Source organism: Heptranchias perlo, chromosome 19 (assembly GCF_035084215.1).
Source record: "Heptranchias perlo isolate sHepPer1 chromosome 19, sHepPer1.hap1, whole genome shotgun sequence".
Taxonomy (NCBI): Eukaryota; Metazoa; Chordata; class Chondrichthyes; order Hexanchiformes; family Hexanchidae; genus Heptranchias; species Heptranchias perlo.
The window spans coordinates 35,838,831-35,855,341 of record NC_090343.1 but is presented as its reverse complement, the minus strand read 5'-3'; the positions used below and the strand labels follow the sequence as shown (position 1 = coordinate 35,855,341).

At 39.5% G+C, this 16,511-nt stretch overlaps 1 long non-coding RNA gene across 2 annotated transcripts in view; it reads right to left on the bottom strand.

Moving 5' to 3' along the window:
• Positions 1–9,846: 9,846 nt before the first annotated feature.
• LOC137335484 (uncharacterized) overlaps positions 9,847–16,511 on the bottom strand; it is a 42,038-nt gene continuing 35,373 nt past the window's right edge. For both annotated transcript variants that reach the window (XR_010966432.1, XR_010966431.1), the window contains exons 2-3: positions 15,130–15,199; positions 9,847–10,162 (exon numbers count right to left, since the gene is read on the bottom strand). This is a non-coding gene — a long non-coding RNA (uncharacterized lncRNA). The remainder of the gene's footprint in view (positions 10,163–15,129; positions 15,200–16,511) is intronic.

Sequence of the window (16,511 nt, the reverse complement as noted above, 5' to 3'; positions counted from 1 at the left end):
AGGAGATCAGCTTGCCCTTCCTCAGCTGTTGAATGGAGCAGGGTGTGGGGACCATAACAAGGGAGAGTAATACAGAAGAAAAAAAATTCTTTATAATGGCTGTATGTTATGTAGGTTCAAGTCCTCACTCAGTGAAAAAAGGAAATATCACAATTGAAGGGAAAGCAAAACATATAAAGGGCAATCGTTATTAAAATCATTCAAAAAGAATGTGTTTACAATTTCATTATAAACAGCAAACAGAGAAGATCTTCACAACTGTACTTATGATTTCACTAAACATAAATATCAGAGGAATTCTTAAGCGTTAAAAATGGGGAAAGAACAAACCCATGGACGGGCTGCCCTTGCGTCGCTGGTTAGGGCTAGGAAAACATGTAGTTGTTTTTAGCAGGAAAATGACATTTCTACTAAGGTTTTCATACCGATAAGTTTATAAAAAGAGTCATAGATTGGACTAACTTGTGTGGCCTAACAACTTAAGAAAAAAAAATTCAATTATTTTCTTCATGTTGGCTCCAAGAGAAAGATTATGCAGCAATTAAAGATATATGAAGAACTATATACATCTCATCATTGATCCCCCACTCAAATCAATAGTTTTCTAAGTGTCTTAGACCTTCTGATGACGAGTAATGATGGTGATAGATTAAATAGTCCAATTACAATAGAAAAGATTACTGAGGGAGTTAGAAGTCTCCAGTTGGACAAAAAAGCTAGTGAAGATTGATACCCAGTGGGTTTTGTAGTACTGTTACGAGAAGTGGCACTATTGCTCGTAGAGATATAGTGCTCCCTAAGTCGCAGTTCATTCACAGAGATGTATGTTGTATACATTCTTTTAATCAGAAAGGTCATCCCAGCTAATTGTTCTTAAAGACCGATGGCTCTGCTTATGTATTTGTTTAAAATACTGGGCAAAGTTTTGGCTACACATCTGGAGATAATGGCGGGGGGTGGAGGGTGGGGGGCAGAATTGCACTGTGTCCAGTGACATTATGACCATGAAATCCCATGGGGGTTCTTATGGCTTCCTGCTGGAGCTCCAGTGGGAGACTGACAGAACCTCCAGAGAAACAGCATCAATGGCCATTCACACTGTTTCCCTGGAGTTCTGCCGATTGCCTGCCGGAGTTATGATGGCAGACCGGGAAAACGGCTGTGGAATTTCAGGGCCTATAACTGCATTCAAAAAGAGCACGTTTACAATTTTGCTACACAGTGATCAGAGCAATTCTTTCTCCAATATAGTGAGAGACATTCAAAGTGAATAAATTGGATTTTTAAAGGGTTTATTGTGGATAACGTTAATCTATTGTTCCTTGTTGTACCATCATGGATCAGAAAACAACTTGCTGTCCTTAGACATAGATGGGATGGAGTAGGGAGACTTCTTTTCAATGTTGCATTGTTGTTTGGAATATTCAGGTTTTGAATAATTTTAAAAGTGTAAATATTTATGCAAATTCTCTTCATCTCACATAAGATAAATTAAATTTGTCTGATAGTTACTCTTATTTGCTATTGTAAGTGAACCAGTACTGCAGTGCTTAGGGAACCTAACACATCAAGGGGATTGTTACAGGAAAAACTTAGTCTTGATATATGATTATATGTTCCTGTTCCAGTTCCAAAAACAAAACTTGGATAGAGTGTCACCTTTTTTTCTATTTCTTTGCTGGATTGGATTAGTATGATGAAAAATATAGCCTCTGGATAAAACTTGTTTGTTTCAAGTGGGACTGAAGCAGTTCTTTAACTAAGTTTTTTATTTAAATCATTTGGTTGTTCTTTGAGGACTGCAAAATATTAATGCATTAAAATCAAAATGTAATGATCTAATTTAAACACAGACTTTAAAATATAGGCTTACTTCTTACCTTGTACTGCATACACAATGCACATCCTGACTCACAGAAATCCACAATTAACCCTTAATGTACTATTTGATAAAACTGTACAAGCGAAACACAGACAAAAAGTACAATCCTACAATACTAAACAGTATAATACGAAAAGTTTGTAAATTCTGAATCACAGGAGCGGGAGAGACAGTTCTTGACTCTCTACAATTGAGTATTATTGAACAGTGTAAATACAGAGGGGCTGAAATTGGTCTTTGGAGGTAGCGCAAAATGAGCGATAGTGAATCAGAAGCTTGCTTTACACCCCAGCCCATTTTCTTTTCCATTGATTCAATTATCTCCCATTTCACACTACTACTGAGGACCAGTTTCACCTCCAGAATCTCTTAATATAATGACCTTGCCAGTAGAATGCCTTTGGCTACTTAGAAGCTATGGTCTGTGGCATTGCATCCTAATCAGCCTTCTGGTCTATTAATTTTTCATAGTTTTGACACAAGTCTATCCATCAGCTGTCCTCATACTAAAAAGAACAAAGATGAACAAAACATACGTTTACCTTTTTAATAGATATTCTAAACAGATCTCTGATCCACATTATTTTCATTATGCAATAATTAATTCCCATCTTCAATATTATATGTAGGGTTAATATAGTAGTATGACAGGAGATTAGGTATTTAGATATTTTCTTCCTTCAGGGACTTTTAAAGTCTGTCGAAAATCTTAGAAATCTAATTTACTAGTTAAATTTTTAATTACCTTCAGATCAGGCATTTTATGAATAAAAAATAACTCTCAAATGATCACGTTCATTAGCATCATTTGAATCTTTTATTCTCAATAATAGATATGTAACTTAATAGTAAGATACTGGTGACTTAGTAATGGTTCTAAACACAAATTGGGAATGATCCTTGAATATATTAATGAGGAAGCAGAGGAGATACAGCATCCTAGGGATGACTTCAATAGAAATAAAAATCAGGAAAGATGTAAAACAGGCTGCCGATTCGCTATCATCCATTTTACAATATCGCATAAAGTCAAGATCTACCCCATTGAATTCAAATCAGAATATTACTTTAAAACTTGGATTTTCTCCCATTTTCTTGAAAATCTGATTGAACTCTTACAAAAAAGGAGATATTCGGACCTAGCAGTGAGGCAAATATTTATACATCATATATTTTTTGAATGTAACCCGTTTTGCAGAGAAAATATACCATGCTGAGTATTGTTAACCATTGTATCAATAATTTAGTAATATTAAGGGTAATTAGTGTGAAGGGACATGCTGCATTCCCTCTTTATTAATTTGCATATTTTAATTTGACATTAAAATTGTTCATTTTGTCAAGTATGAATAGGATATATATACTGCTTTGAATATATTGAAACAATAGGAGGCGATTGAGGCTTTGTGCACTTGAATATACTTTTTTATATAGGTGGCCATAGAACTAAGTTATGGCACAGAATATTCCATGAAAATTAGGTGTGGCTGCTGAGTGAAATTCCCTATAACAAAATTTAATACACAATAATGTGCTGTGATTTTAATTTTATTCCGCACTATCAATCAGTAACTACTTGAACAAAATCTAAATTAGCATCTCTAGTTAAGTAGCAGAAATAATTTGAGCAGGGCTCAGAAATGTCAGCTCTGGCAAAAAGTTTTTGACACACTGAAGTGCTGTGACCTTGCTTGTCCTTGTCTAATTCAATCGCCTCTCTAATGAGGATACCTCCCTGCTGCTCTGGGTTATTACTTACTTTTTAAAACATCTGCATATATGCTAATGGCCGGGTGCTGTGAACAAACTCCAGATGAATGTGTCTGCCATGTATCAGAGACTATATTTATAACTGGCACTCTTTATGTTAATTAACTGACATTTACAGAACCATTGCACCTTAGATATAGCTGGAATGACTTGGGCTTTTGCTCAAGAGATTTCCCAAGTTTTATTCTATGGTAAGATTTGGACTGAGTTGACCTAAGGCTAAGTCAATTGAGATCAATTATTTGATTTGAAAAATTCATTTTGGCTGTGCCAAAGTCCACATAGAACCAATAGAATGGTACAAAGGCATGACAAATATTCATATTTTCTTTTCTTAATCAACTTCCTTCCAAATTCAAGTATCTTTATGGGGTTCCAACCAAACACTCATCACAAATAAACGAACTTTGGCACTGACTTTGCACTTGGTATGCTATTGCTAAATGGCATTTTCTCCAATTACCTGACTGAAAGCATGGTTTGATGTTCGCATGCATCTCTCATCAAACCGTACAGTGGCCTGGACTTTCCACTGATCATCAACCAACTTTCAGGTGGCACTCGGGTTGGCGAGGGATTGGAGTAGAGATCCGTTGTTCCGGATCCCTATTCAGTTGTGTGCCCCATTCCATTGTCAGGTACAGTGGATAGCAGAATGTCAATGAGGCAGCAGTTATGTGATCACTTCATCCATCCCATTTTCTGTTCTTTCTGCCTTATTTGCACATTTGGCTTGATAACATGTGTGTCATGGGTTGCTATACTTCAGGGAAAAACAGAAGTAATTTTAAAAGGCCAAGCGCATAGACTTGAAAGCTTTACAGACTTCTTAATTCTCCACCAATTTGTGGATTTTCTTTTTGCTCCTGACAAACTTTGTCATCTGCATTTCTGTCTTTTGCTGAGGGGCTGCCATTTCTCTATGCCACCCACCCCGCCCCCCCTCCCTTCCCGGCAGGGCACTGTGGGTTTTCCATTGGGGAATTCTCCTTCCCCTTTGCGTCTTGGGAAAGGGGGAGAAGCAACTTAGGACGGCCAGACTGGTGAGGTTGTAATGGAGAGACATGGGATATTCACTAGTTCCCCCACATATCAGAGGTTATCGGCAAAGGCACTACTACCTACATTTGCCCAAAGAGCAGGCAAGCCTTTCCTGCTTGTAAGGCACATTCTTGCCACACTGATACAGGAGACCTACATCTCACTACAACACCTACCATTGCTTGAACAGTCCTATGCGGATTTCCTCTCCTTCCCTCTGCTAACAAGCCATCATTTGCAAAACCTTTCTTGTTCATTCAACCACATGAAATCAAATTCCAAATCTTGAAAAAAAGCAGAATCAGTTTCTTTCTTGGACACACGAATTTCCTTCAAAGACGGGCACCTCAGCACCTCACTCTACCGCAAGCCCACGGACAACCTCGCGATGCTCCACTTTTCCAGCTTCCACCCTAACCACGTCAAAGAGGCCATCCCCTACGGACAGGCTCTGCGAATACACAGGGTCTGCTCAGACGAGGAAGAACGTGACGGACACCTACAGACGCTGAAAGACGCCCTAGTAAGAACGGGATAAGACGCTCGACTCGTCGATCAACAGTTCCGACGGGCCACAGCGAAAAATCGCATAGACCTCCTCAGAAGACTAACACGGGACGCAACCAACAGAGTACCCTTCATCGTCCAGTACTTCCCCGGAGCGGAGAAACTACACCATGTTCTCCGCAGCCTTCAACATGTCATCAATGACGACAAACACCTCGTATGGCCATCCCCACACCTCCACTACTCGCCTTTAAACAGCCACCCAACCTCAAACAGACCATCGTTCGCAGCAAATTACCTAGCTTTCAGGAGAACAGCGTCCACGACACCACACAACCCTGCCACGGTAACCTCTGCAAGACATGCCAGATCATCGACACAGATACCACCATCACACGAGAGGACACCACCCACCAGGTGCATGGTTCATACTCCTGTGACTCGGCCAACGTTGTCTACCTCATACGTTGCAGGAAAGGATGCCCCAGAGCATGGTACATTGGCGAGACCATGCAGACGCTGCGACAACGGATGAACGGACACCGTGCAACAATCGCCAGACAGGAGGGTTCCCTCCCAGTCGGGGAACACTTCAGCAGTCAAGGACATTCAGCCACCGACCTTCGGGTAAGCGTACTCCAAGGCGGCCTTCGAGACACACGACAACGCAAAATCGTCGAGCAGAAATTGATAGCCAAGTTCCGCACCCATGAGGACGGCCTCAACCGGGATCTTGGGTTCATGTCACGCTACACGTAACCCCACCAGCGAACAAATGTTATCTGTTTTTAATATAACGGGTCATTTGCTGTCTTTTCTATGTTTCTGCCTCTCTGAGGAAGGAGGAAGCCTCCGAAAGCTTGTGAATTTCAAATAAAATTGTTGGACTATAACTTGGTGTTGTAAAATTGTTTACAATGGTCAACCCCAGTCCATCACCGGCATCTCCACATCTTGAAAAAAAGCAACATTTGCATGCACACATCTGTAGCGTAACCATAAATTTAATCAAAACCTACATGAGGGTAGATTTTTACCAAGTGGTATTATGGTGGCTGCCTGGTGAAGCATGCCAGCCAGCCGCCAGATAGTTCTGATCGGGGACCATTTTGATGGCCAGGCCTCACTACCACAGGGACGGTGGGCTATGGAAGAAAAATGAGCGTCCCAGGGCAGCCTGCCACTCTCAAGTCCTTTGGAACACATCCACTCTCGATACTGTTAATTGTATCCATGTGATTTATATCAATTAGTGTTAATTGTATTCAGGTGATGCGTATCAATTGGGAACGCTCTTGTATCCATTTATAAGATAGCTGATCCAGCGTGTGGTGTTGGTGTAAGGTGGAGCTCTGTGAATAAAGGCTTGGAAACAGCTGAAGACTGGGCTCTAGTAATCTATCCTTCACCATATGGCTATCCAATTTATAACATGGTAGCAGAGGATGGTTGCCTAAAGGTGGAGGTTGGAAACTACGATTTTTTTTGGACATAAAAACAAAACCTGAAAGCTTAATGGCCATTGTGGAACATGGCAGAAAGCAAGTTTAAATCGTTGAGGTACAATTTCCCTCCGATGTTCTTGGAGTTTGAACCATATGACCAGTGGAAGAATGAGGTTGATATGTGGACACGAGTTTCTACTCTGTCAAAGTGGAAACAAGGCATGGCCTTGGCCTTGTCACTTCCTGAACGAAGTAAAATCAGAAGTAAGGTATTTTCTGAGATGGATGCAGATCTTTTGAATAATGATTAAGATTTTACCTTTCTAATAAAATTTCCAGATCAAATCTACAAGAAAGATGAGCTGTTATGTGCCTATGAGTCCTGGTCAACATTTGATAGATTTTGGAAAATGGACAGTCATTCAATGGAAGAGTGTATCATGGACTTTAACAAATTGTACAAAAGTTTGACTGAGTTCCAATTGTGAATCCCTGGATCGGTACTAGCGTTTAAATTACTAGATTGTGCTAAGGCATCTTATATGGACAGGCAATTGGTCCTAACTGACGTCCAGTTCTTGGAAAAGAAGACTCAGTTGGATCAAGTGTCCGCTGCCTTAAAAAAATTCCTGGGGGAGTAGTCATTCTCTTCAGCCTTTATGGGGTCTCCCACTGTGACACAAAGAATGCAAGATTCGATGGTTACCAGGTTTCGAAATGTTCCAGATACTAAACGCAGGCTCCAGTCCAGGTTTCAAAATTTTCAATGGACCGGATGTAGGCATTGATATGATGAAAGGATTAAAGACAGCCGGATTGGTGATGAAAGCAGGTACAGCAAATCCAGTTATATCAACAGAAGACAAAATTGGGACAGTAATAATGGGTGAATGAATTCCAAGAATGCCCAAGGAAAAATCAGTAGATGCTTTAGATGTGACTCTAAGTATCATTATGAGGCAAATCTCCCAGAGCGAAGACGCAGGGTCTTTGAAATGACGCCGGGTCTTTGAAATGATGCATGAAGAAGGTAGTTCTGAGGAAGAGGATTAAGATAATGAGGAAGAGATTGAAAATAATGATGAATATGAACAGATTATACTGGCCACAAGGAATTTTAATCCTGTGATGAATGTATTAGTTGCGGATTCCTTTAATTGTGCGATGTTAGTGCATGTACTTCAACTGTATGCAGGGTAGATTGGTTAAAATTTTATCTTGATTCACTAAGTAGTGAGGATCGACGCAAGGTTAAGGAAAATAAAAGTTCTACATGTTTTAGATTTGGAGATGACAACACCTTGAGGTCACACAAGAGAGTGGTAATTCCATGTAAGATAGTTGGAGTAAGCCATTTTATAAATACGGGTGTAGTCTCTAGTGAGATACCTATGCTTTTGGGCAAACTTTCAATGAAAAAGGCAAAAACTAAACTTGACATGGAACATGATGAGGCAATCATTTTTGGGAAATCCATTGATTTGCAGTTTACCCAGTCAGGGCATTATTGTATCCCCTTTAATAAAACCTGATGTTTCTCATCAGCGTGTTAGGCAAATATTAATGGCATCAGGCGATAAGGGGATAACAGAGAAAACAACAAATTGTCTCAAAGTTAGATAGACAATTTGTCCACCCTACTTGTCAACCTTTAAAGATCTTGCTAAAAGATGCAGGTGTAGTTGATGAGGAATATACGAGAATCATAGAGATTATTGAGAACTGTGAAATCTGTAAGAATTATAGACGAATGTCTGCACATCCTATTGTAAGTGTTCCATTAGCATGTAAATTTAATGAGGTAGTTGCCATGGATCTAAAGGTATGAGACAAAGACAGAAATGTTTTCATCTTACATTTTATTGACCTAGCTACGAGATTTAGAATTTCTACACCAATATATATTAAGGAGAAGAAGGTTATTATAGATAAAATTACAGAAAAATGGATAGGGACTGTACTTGGGACACCAAAAAAGTTTTTGATCGATAATGGAGGTAACACAGAGTTCAGAGATATGTGTGAGAATATGAATATAATTGTTGTGAATACAGCAGCTGAGAGCCCTTTTAGCAATGGTATTTGTGAAAGGAATCATGCTGTGATTGATAGCATGGTGCATAAAATTTTGGCTGATCGAACCGAGTGTAAATTGTCAACTGCCCTAACATGGGCAGTTCATGCAATGAATTTTCTTCAGATGGTTGGAGGATACAGTCCTTACCAATTAGTCTATGGACGCAATCCCAAATTACCTTCTGTTCTTTGTGATAATCCTCCTGCTCTAGAAGGTGCTACAATTAGTGCCATTTTTTCTGAGAATTTAAATGCTATGTATGCAGAGAGTCAGGCTGTTATCAAGGCTGAGTTATCAGAGAAAATTTGTAGATTACTGAGGCATCATATTAGATCATCTGAGACAGAATTCAATTCAGGAGATTTGGTGTACTATAAAGGAAAGGCTCATATGGAATGGAAAGGCCCTGTTAAGGTAATAGGTCATGATGGTAAGACAGTAATTGTCCAACATGGCAATCAAACTGTTAAGGTTCATCCCTCACAATTAATTATAAAATCTCAGACTCTGAGCAGTTGGTAGATGTAAACGAGGCATCTTGTGCCTCAAATGTTCACGCTTCTTTTAATGAGGTTCCTGAGCTATAGAATGAGGTAAATCAAGGGCTGGATAGTGGTAAAAGTCTACGAATTTTCTCTGATAACTCAGCCTTGATTAAGAAACACGTGACAGAGCTATCACATCCACAGAACAATTACCCAAAGTGGGTACATGGGTGACATATGTTCCAGAAGGGACTAATGAATGGAGGGATGAAACAATTTTGGGACGTGCAAGCAAAGCTACTGTTAAGTTTAAATTTTGGTTGAATGTTCAGGATGGTGGCCATCCAGTGAGGTTCCATGGACTGGCAGAATGGGATAAAAGAGTGGAGAGTATGAAAGCAGAGTACAAGTAGTGATAGGGAGTCCGGAAGTGAATCTCACGTCAGAAAATGATCGCGAACTAGAGATGAATGAGGGAGATCCCCCAGTAGTAGCTCCTACAGACATAGGAGTGGAAGTAGCTTGACTAGGTCAGGCAATGAAACAAAGACCACAGAACAGTCACATAACAGAACTAGAAACAGAAGTCCTCATAATCGTGCAGTTTTGGTGGCTGCCAATAAACTTGAGGATAAATGAGTACGAGAGGCAAAACAAAGGGAGTTAGATAGTTGGAAAGAATTTGGAGTTTATTCTGAGGTAACAGATTAGGGTCAACCAGCTTTGTCACATGGATGGGTTTGTACTGAAAAAGTCCTTGCAGATGGGACTTATAAGGCTCAAGTGAGGTTGGTAGCTAAGGGTTTTGAAGAGAAACTGGGTGATACAGATGTTCGAGTGGATTCTCCCACTGCTGGAAAGGTAATCTTAATCATTGTGGCTCTTTTCACAACATATTCATGAGGGTGTTACTCCCATCACAGTGAATCGTATTAGGTCATCACAGAAAGGTGATCTAAAGAAGAGACAAAGCAATTACACCCTGGTCCACTCTTCCATCACCCCCAATGCCCGCCCTCCTCCCCACAGCACCTTACCACGCAAGCACAGAAGATGCAACTCCTGCCCTTTCATCTCCTCCCTTCCCACTGTCCAGAACCCCAAACACTCTTTCCAGGTGAAACAACGGTTTATTTGTACTCCTTTCAATTTAGTATACTGTATTCGCTGCTCACAATGTGGTCTCCTTTATATCGGGGAGATCAAACTCAAATTGGGTGATCTCTTTGCTGAACACCTCCGCTCAGTCCGCAAGCGTGACCCTGTCCTGCTGGTGGCTTGCCATTTTAATTCCCCATCCCACTCCCACTCTGACCTCTGTCTTCGGCATCTTACACTGTTCCAATGAAGCTCAATGGAAGCTCGAGGAACAGCACCTCATCTTTCGGTTAGACACTTTACAACCTTCCAGACTCAACACTGTTTTCAATAACTTCAGATCATTACTACTGCTCCCATTTTTTTTTTCTTATTTTTTTGTGGCACTGCAGCAGCTGGTTATGGTTCTGTTGTTGCCATTTACAGCTCCTCTAGACCGATCTTTTGTTTCTTAACTTGTCCCATGACCACCCTCCTTGCCTTGCACCATCATCCCTTTTGTTATTTAATCACTCCTGTCCTTTACCCTATCATGGACCTTCCCTTTTGTTCCCCCCCCTCCTTCCCTGGCTCTGTACTTGCTTAAAAACATTAACTCTTTAACATCTTCCAGTTCTGATGAAAGGTCTTTGACCTGAAACATTAACTCTGGTTCTTTCTCCACAGATCCTGCCTCACTTGCTGAGCTTTTCCATCATTTTCTGCTTTTAATTATGAAGCTTGATTGGTCAGTTGAACTGGTTGTGCACTCAGACCACACCAGATGCTAGTTTTGATGTGTTGGAGTTAAGTACTTCAATGATGGTGAAGGATAGAACACTAGAGCCTAGTCTTCAGTTGTTTCACAGAGCTCCATATTACACCCACACGACATCCTATATCAGCTCCCTCATAAATGGATACAAGAGAGTTCCCAATTGATACGCACCACCTGAATACAATTAACATTAATTGATATAAGTCACATGGATACAATTAACAGATTCCCTTTTCTCTCTTTAAATAAAAAATTAAACTTTATATATACAATATATAAAGTTTTAAGGACTAATAAAACATTACGAAAATTAAATATAGATGAATGCGTAATTCAGTTCCCATCCTTAGGTGACCCAAAGAAAATGAAGCTGGTTATCTTTAGCGATGCTTCACATGTTAATCTTCCTGATGGGTATAAATGTGCAGCTGGTTTCATAATGTGTCTTATGGGTGAGAATGGGAAATGTTGTCCTTTAGCTTGGGAAGCTAAGAAAATAAAAAGGGTTGTTAAAAGTACTCTGGCTGCTGAAACACTGGCTTTTGTAGATGCAGTGGATATTTGATTCTATTTGGCAAATATTTTGCGTGACGCCCTGCACAATGGGAGTACTGAAGATAGTATACCCATTGAATGTTATGTAGACAATCGTTCATTGTGGGATAATGTACACTTTACGAAAAATGTGAGTGAGAAAAGATTACGGATTGACCTTGCTGGCTTGAAACAAATGCTGGAGAGAAAGGAAATCTCTAAAATTAAATGGGTGGATTCAAGCCATCAACTGTCGGATTGTTTTATTAAAAGAAGTACATGCACAAAGAAATTATAGTGGTCCTGGAGAAGGGTTGCCTCACAATGTAATGCTTTGAATAGCATAAGTTGTACAGAGTATTGAAGTTTTTGATTTTTGAAATTTTTGTTTATATTGAATATATAAAGTTTAATTTTTTATTTAAAGGGAGAAAAGGGAATCCGTTAATTGTATCCATGTGACTTATATCAATTAATGTTAATTGTATTCAGGTGGTGCTTATCAATTGGGAACTCTCTTGTATCCATTTATAAGGGAGCTGATCTAGGATGTGGTGTGGGTGTAATATGGAGCTCTGTGAATAAAGGGTTGGAAACAACTGAAGACTAGGCTCTAGTGTTCTATCCTTCACCACCTGGCTATCCAATTTCTAACAGATACAACACTGAAATATAATTCTAGGACCTCTCCTATTTCTTCCCCTATTTTCCTCAGCAACCTTGGAGGTATCTCTCGAGGTCCTGACACTTTAGCTTAACTGACTTCTCTAATACTTTCCTTTTATATCTCTCATCTCGCTTTCAACCAATTCAGCATCTATCCCTTTACCAATATCCTTCTCTTTTGTAAACACTGAAGTGAAGTATCCTTTCCAATTTCTGCTTAACCTCTACTCACTGTCCTCTCCTCTAAGGGGCCTCACCTCACATTTAACAATTGTTTTTTACTGATTTATTTACAGAATGCTTAATGTTCTTTTTAATATTTTGAGATTCTCTCCTCTTACTCCCTCCATGCTCCCTGTATCCCTTTTTTAATCACTTTCCTTATTATCTCACATTCTCTCTTATTTTTAATCATGCCTATGTGCTCCAAGAGCCCTCTTTTTCAATTTTAGTTTGTTTTGAACCTTTATTTATCCACATCCCTATTTATTTGTTTTGCCAGTTTATTAGTTCCCTCCCTGATCCGATGTATCATGGAATCATGGAATCATAGAAATTTACGGCACAGAAGGAAGCCATTAGGCCCATTGTGTCTGTGCCAGCCGAAAAAGAACCATTCAACTTAATCCCACTTTCCAGCTCTTGGTCCATAGCCTTGTAGGTTACGGCACTTCAAGTGCACATCCAAGTACTTTTTAAATGCAATGAGGGTTTCTGCCTCTACCACCCTTTCAGGCAGTGAATTCCAGACCTACCACCCTCGAGGAGAAATTTTTTCACTCACACTGCCCTTTAATCCTTCTACCAATTACTTTAAATCTATGCGCCATGGTCACTGACCCCTCTGCTAAGGGAAATAGGTCCTCCCTAACCACTCTATATAGGCCCCTCATAATTTTATACACCTCAATTAAATCTCCCCTCAGCCTCCTTGTTCCAAAGAAAATGACCCCAGCCTATCCAATCTTTCCTCATAGCTAAAATTCTCCAGTTCTGGCAACATCCTCATAAATCTCCTTTGTACCCTTTCTAGTGCAATCACATCGTTCTTGTAATGTGGAGACCAGAACTGTACGCAATACTCTAGCTGTGGCCAAACTAGTATTTTACACAGTTCTAGCATAACCTCCCTGCTCTTATATTCTGTGCCTCAGCTAATAAAGGAAAGTATCCCGTATACCTGCTTAACTACCTTATCTACCTTCCTTGCTGAAAAGCTCCCATTTTCCAAGAAGTGGTGCCAATGCCCCATTAAATGGAAACCTCCTTCCTGACACCACCCCTTTGCCATGCATTGGGTTCCCTAATCTTTTTATCTTTCCCTATTCTAGTACACAGCTGAGGGAATAATCTGAAGTCCTTGAAGTCCTGCTCCAAAGCCTGCTTCCTAATCTCAAACTCTTTTTGCAGGAATCCAGGCCTCACCTTTTCTATATTGGGTCACACATGGACCACGATGACTGGCTGCTTTCCTTACCCTTCCATACTTTTTTTCAGTCTTTCCAAAATGTCCCTTACCCGAGCATCTGGAAGGCTACAAAGCATCTAGGACTCTTGGTCTGGACTGCAAAAGTGGCCACCCCCTAACTATCGAGTTTCCGATTATTACTGCTTTCCTAACCAAATAACTAACCTCCCACTACCCCACCTCGAGCAATCTCATGTGTTTTGGTGCCATTATAATCCATTTGATGGTCCTGCCCAGTGTCATGGAAAGGCATCCTAGCAAGGAATCAATGCCTTTAGAATCAAAGGGGATGGAGGGGGAGAAAATGGCAAGAAGAAAAATAAAATTATAAAAATTTGCAAAAGATTTTTAATACATATTCCACAAATACCCTCCTAAAGTTAAGGAGTGCCTAGTCAATTTTCAATATTGACTGTCCCATATTATGCATTATTTAATTATAATGTAGGTGTCAGCCTTAGCTCAAATGGTAATACTCTCACCACTGAATTAGAAAATTGTGGGTTCAAGTCCCACTCCAGAGACTTGAGCACATAATCTAGACTGATGCTTTATTGTAGTATTGAGGTGTGCCACACTGTCAGGGGTGCTGCCTTTCGCATGAGACGTTAAACCCAGGCCTTGTCTACCATCTCAGGCACTATTCAAAGAAAAGTAGGGGAGGTATCATAGAATCATAGAATGCTTACAGCACAGAAGGAGGACATTTGGCCCATCGAGCCCATGCCAGCTCTTTGTAAGAGCAATCCAGTTAGTCCCATTCCACCGCTCTTTCCTCATAGCCCTGCAAATTATTTCCCTTCAAGTATTTATTCAATTCCTTTTAGAAAGCCACCATTGAATCTGCTTCCACCACCCTTTAAAGCAGCGTATTCCAAATCATAACAAATTGCTGCGTAAAGTTTTTCCTCATGTCACATTAGGTTCTTTTGCCAATCACCTTAAACCTGTGTTTTCTGGTTCTCGACCCTTCCGCCAATGGGAACAGTTTCTCTGTATTTACTTTATCTAAACCCTTCATGATTTTGAACACTTTTATCAAATCTTCTCTTAACCTTCTCTGCTCTAAGGAGAAGGATCTCTAGTGGCCTGGCCAACATTTATCCCTCAACCAATGTTGCTAAAGTTATTTACATACTTTCTACCTGTTTAGAGGTATAAAATATAATGCTCTGAACAAAATCTATAAAAATTCTAATACATTCCTGTGAGAATGATCAAACCTTATCTATAAAAATTAAACAAACAGAGAGCTAGAGTGTATGCTTTTATACTAAAAATCAGTAACCTAAAATTAAAATTAGTTTTCCTTCTTCGTCAACTCTGCAATAGAGCTTCTGTTTATGTATTATTTTGATACAGGTCTTTTATACAGACCTCCCCCTCCCCTTACCCTTACCATTGAATAATGGCACAGTCCTTCTAGGATTTCCTTCCTTTAAGTTAACCTCTTGTCTGTTCTTCGGTATCTGAGAGGGAACACAAATCATTCAGAACACATTATGAAATAATCAAGCAATTCCAAATTTCAAGTACAAAGTTTCACTTGTCATATCAATACTTGCTGCCATTGTGTATTTTAAATGAGTACAACTCATTAAAGGAGACATTAATCTTCATCTGGGGTAATACTTTAAGATTTAACTTTTTGCTTTACAAAATATCTGTCATGGTATATGCAATACATCAACACAAGCAAAGTAGGAAAAACAATCACATTGTAACTTCATACAGAATTATTTACATCATTTGTTGAAAACTTAAAAATCATTTTATTAAAATCATTATTTGAAGCATTGATTTTGGTGGAAGTATGGTATTTATTGTTATTACTAACCATTTTAATACATGTAGAATGCAGGGGAGGTCCCCCACTGCTCCATAGTGTATCATATTGCCTAATAACTCACTGACAGAAAACTGGCATTATTACGATTGAACCAGTAATGTGATGCCCTGTACCTTCAGGCTCCATGTTATTAACATCTTTATTGTCTTTTCTCCAACATTACTCAACTTCTACTGTACTCAGCAAACTTGCTAAATAGTGGCAAGCAAACTGATTATTGATCTTTAAAAAAAATCTTACAAGCTGTATGGTGAATTTGAAGCAAAGCTCCTGGTGTAGAAGCACAGATTGGAGAATTGGCATGGAGGTCAGTGCAACTGATTCACTATAGTCTCGATTTCCTGGTGATTAAATCACTATTTATACTGTGGGCTGTCCGCTGCTGTGAACCCACACTCTCACCACCACAAGAGAGCTCATTCATGCCTAGAGCTGTGCACCCAGCCATTACATTTTAAATGTTTCAAGAGCATGGGTGGGACCAACAACTGTCTCAAAATGTTTTTTTTAAATTGAATTTATAACCTGCAGAGAAGATATAATGGACCATCCAAGCACTTTTTAAATCCAGTTCTACCCCCTATTGAGGTGTCAATTCTGTGTTCTGAAGTCAGATCAGGACCTGCTTTCAGAGTTATGGTGCCACCTATGGTTTGAGGGAACTGCTTTGCCGCAGTACAAAAGTAAAAGTAAAACGACAACCTTTGTCCGTTAAAAAGTGCTGGTAAATGTTTACTACTTGTTTTCATTTCAATTTTTCCAGTCTATGAATTATGATGCGCTTTGCTTAATGAAAGGCAGACTCATTGAAATTCTTATTTGTTTTCCTCACACACAATGTTTAAAATGGATAATTTTTTTAGAAATTTAATGACATCCATTGCAGTTCAAGCTGTTTGTCATGGACCAAGTTTAACTGCTGTTGCATAAGT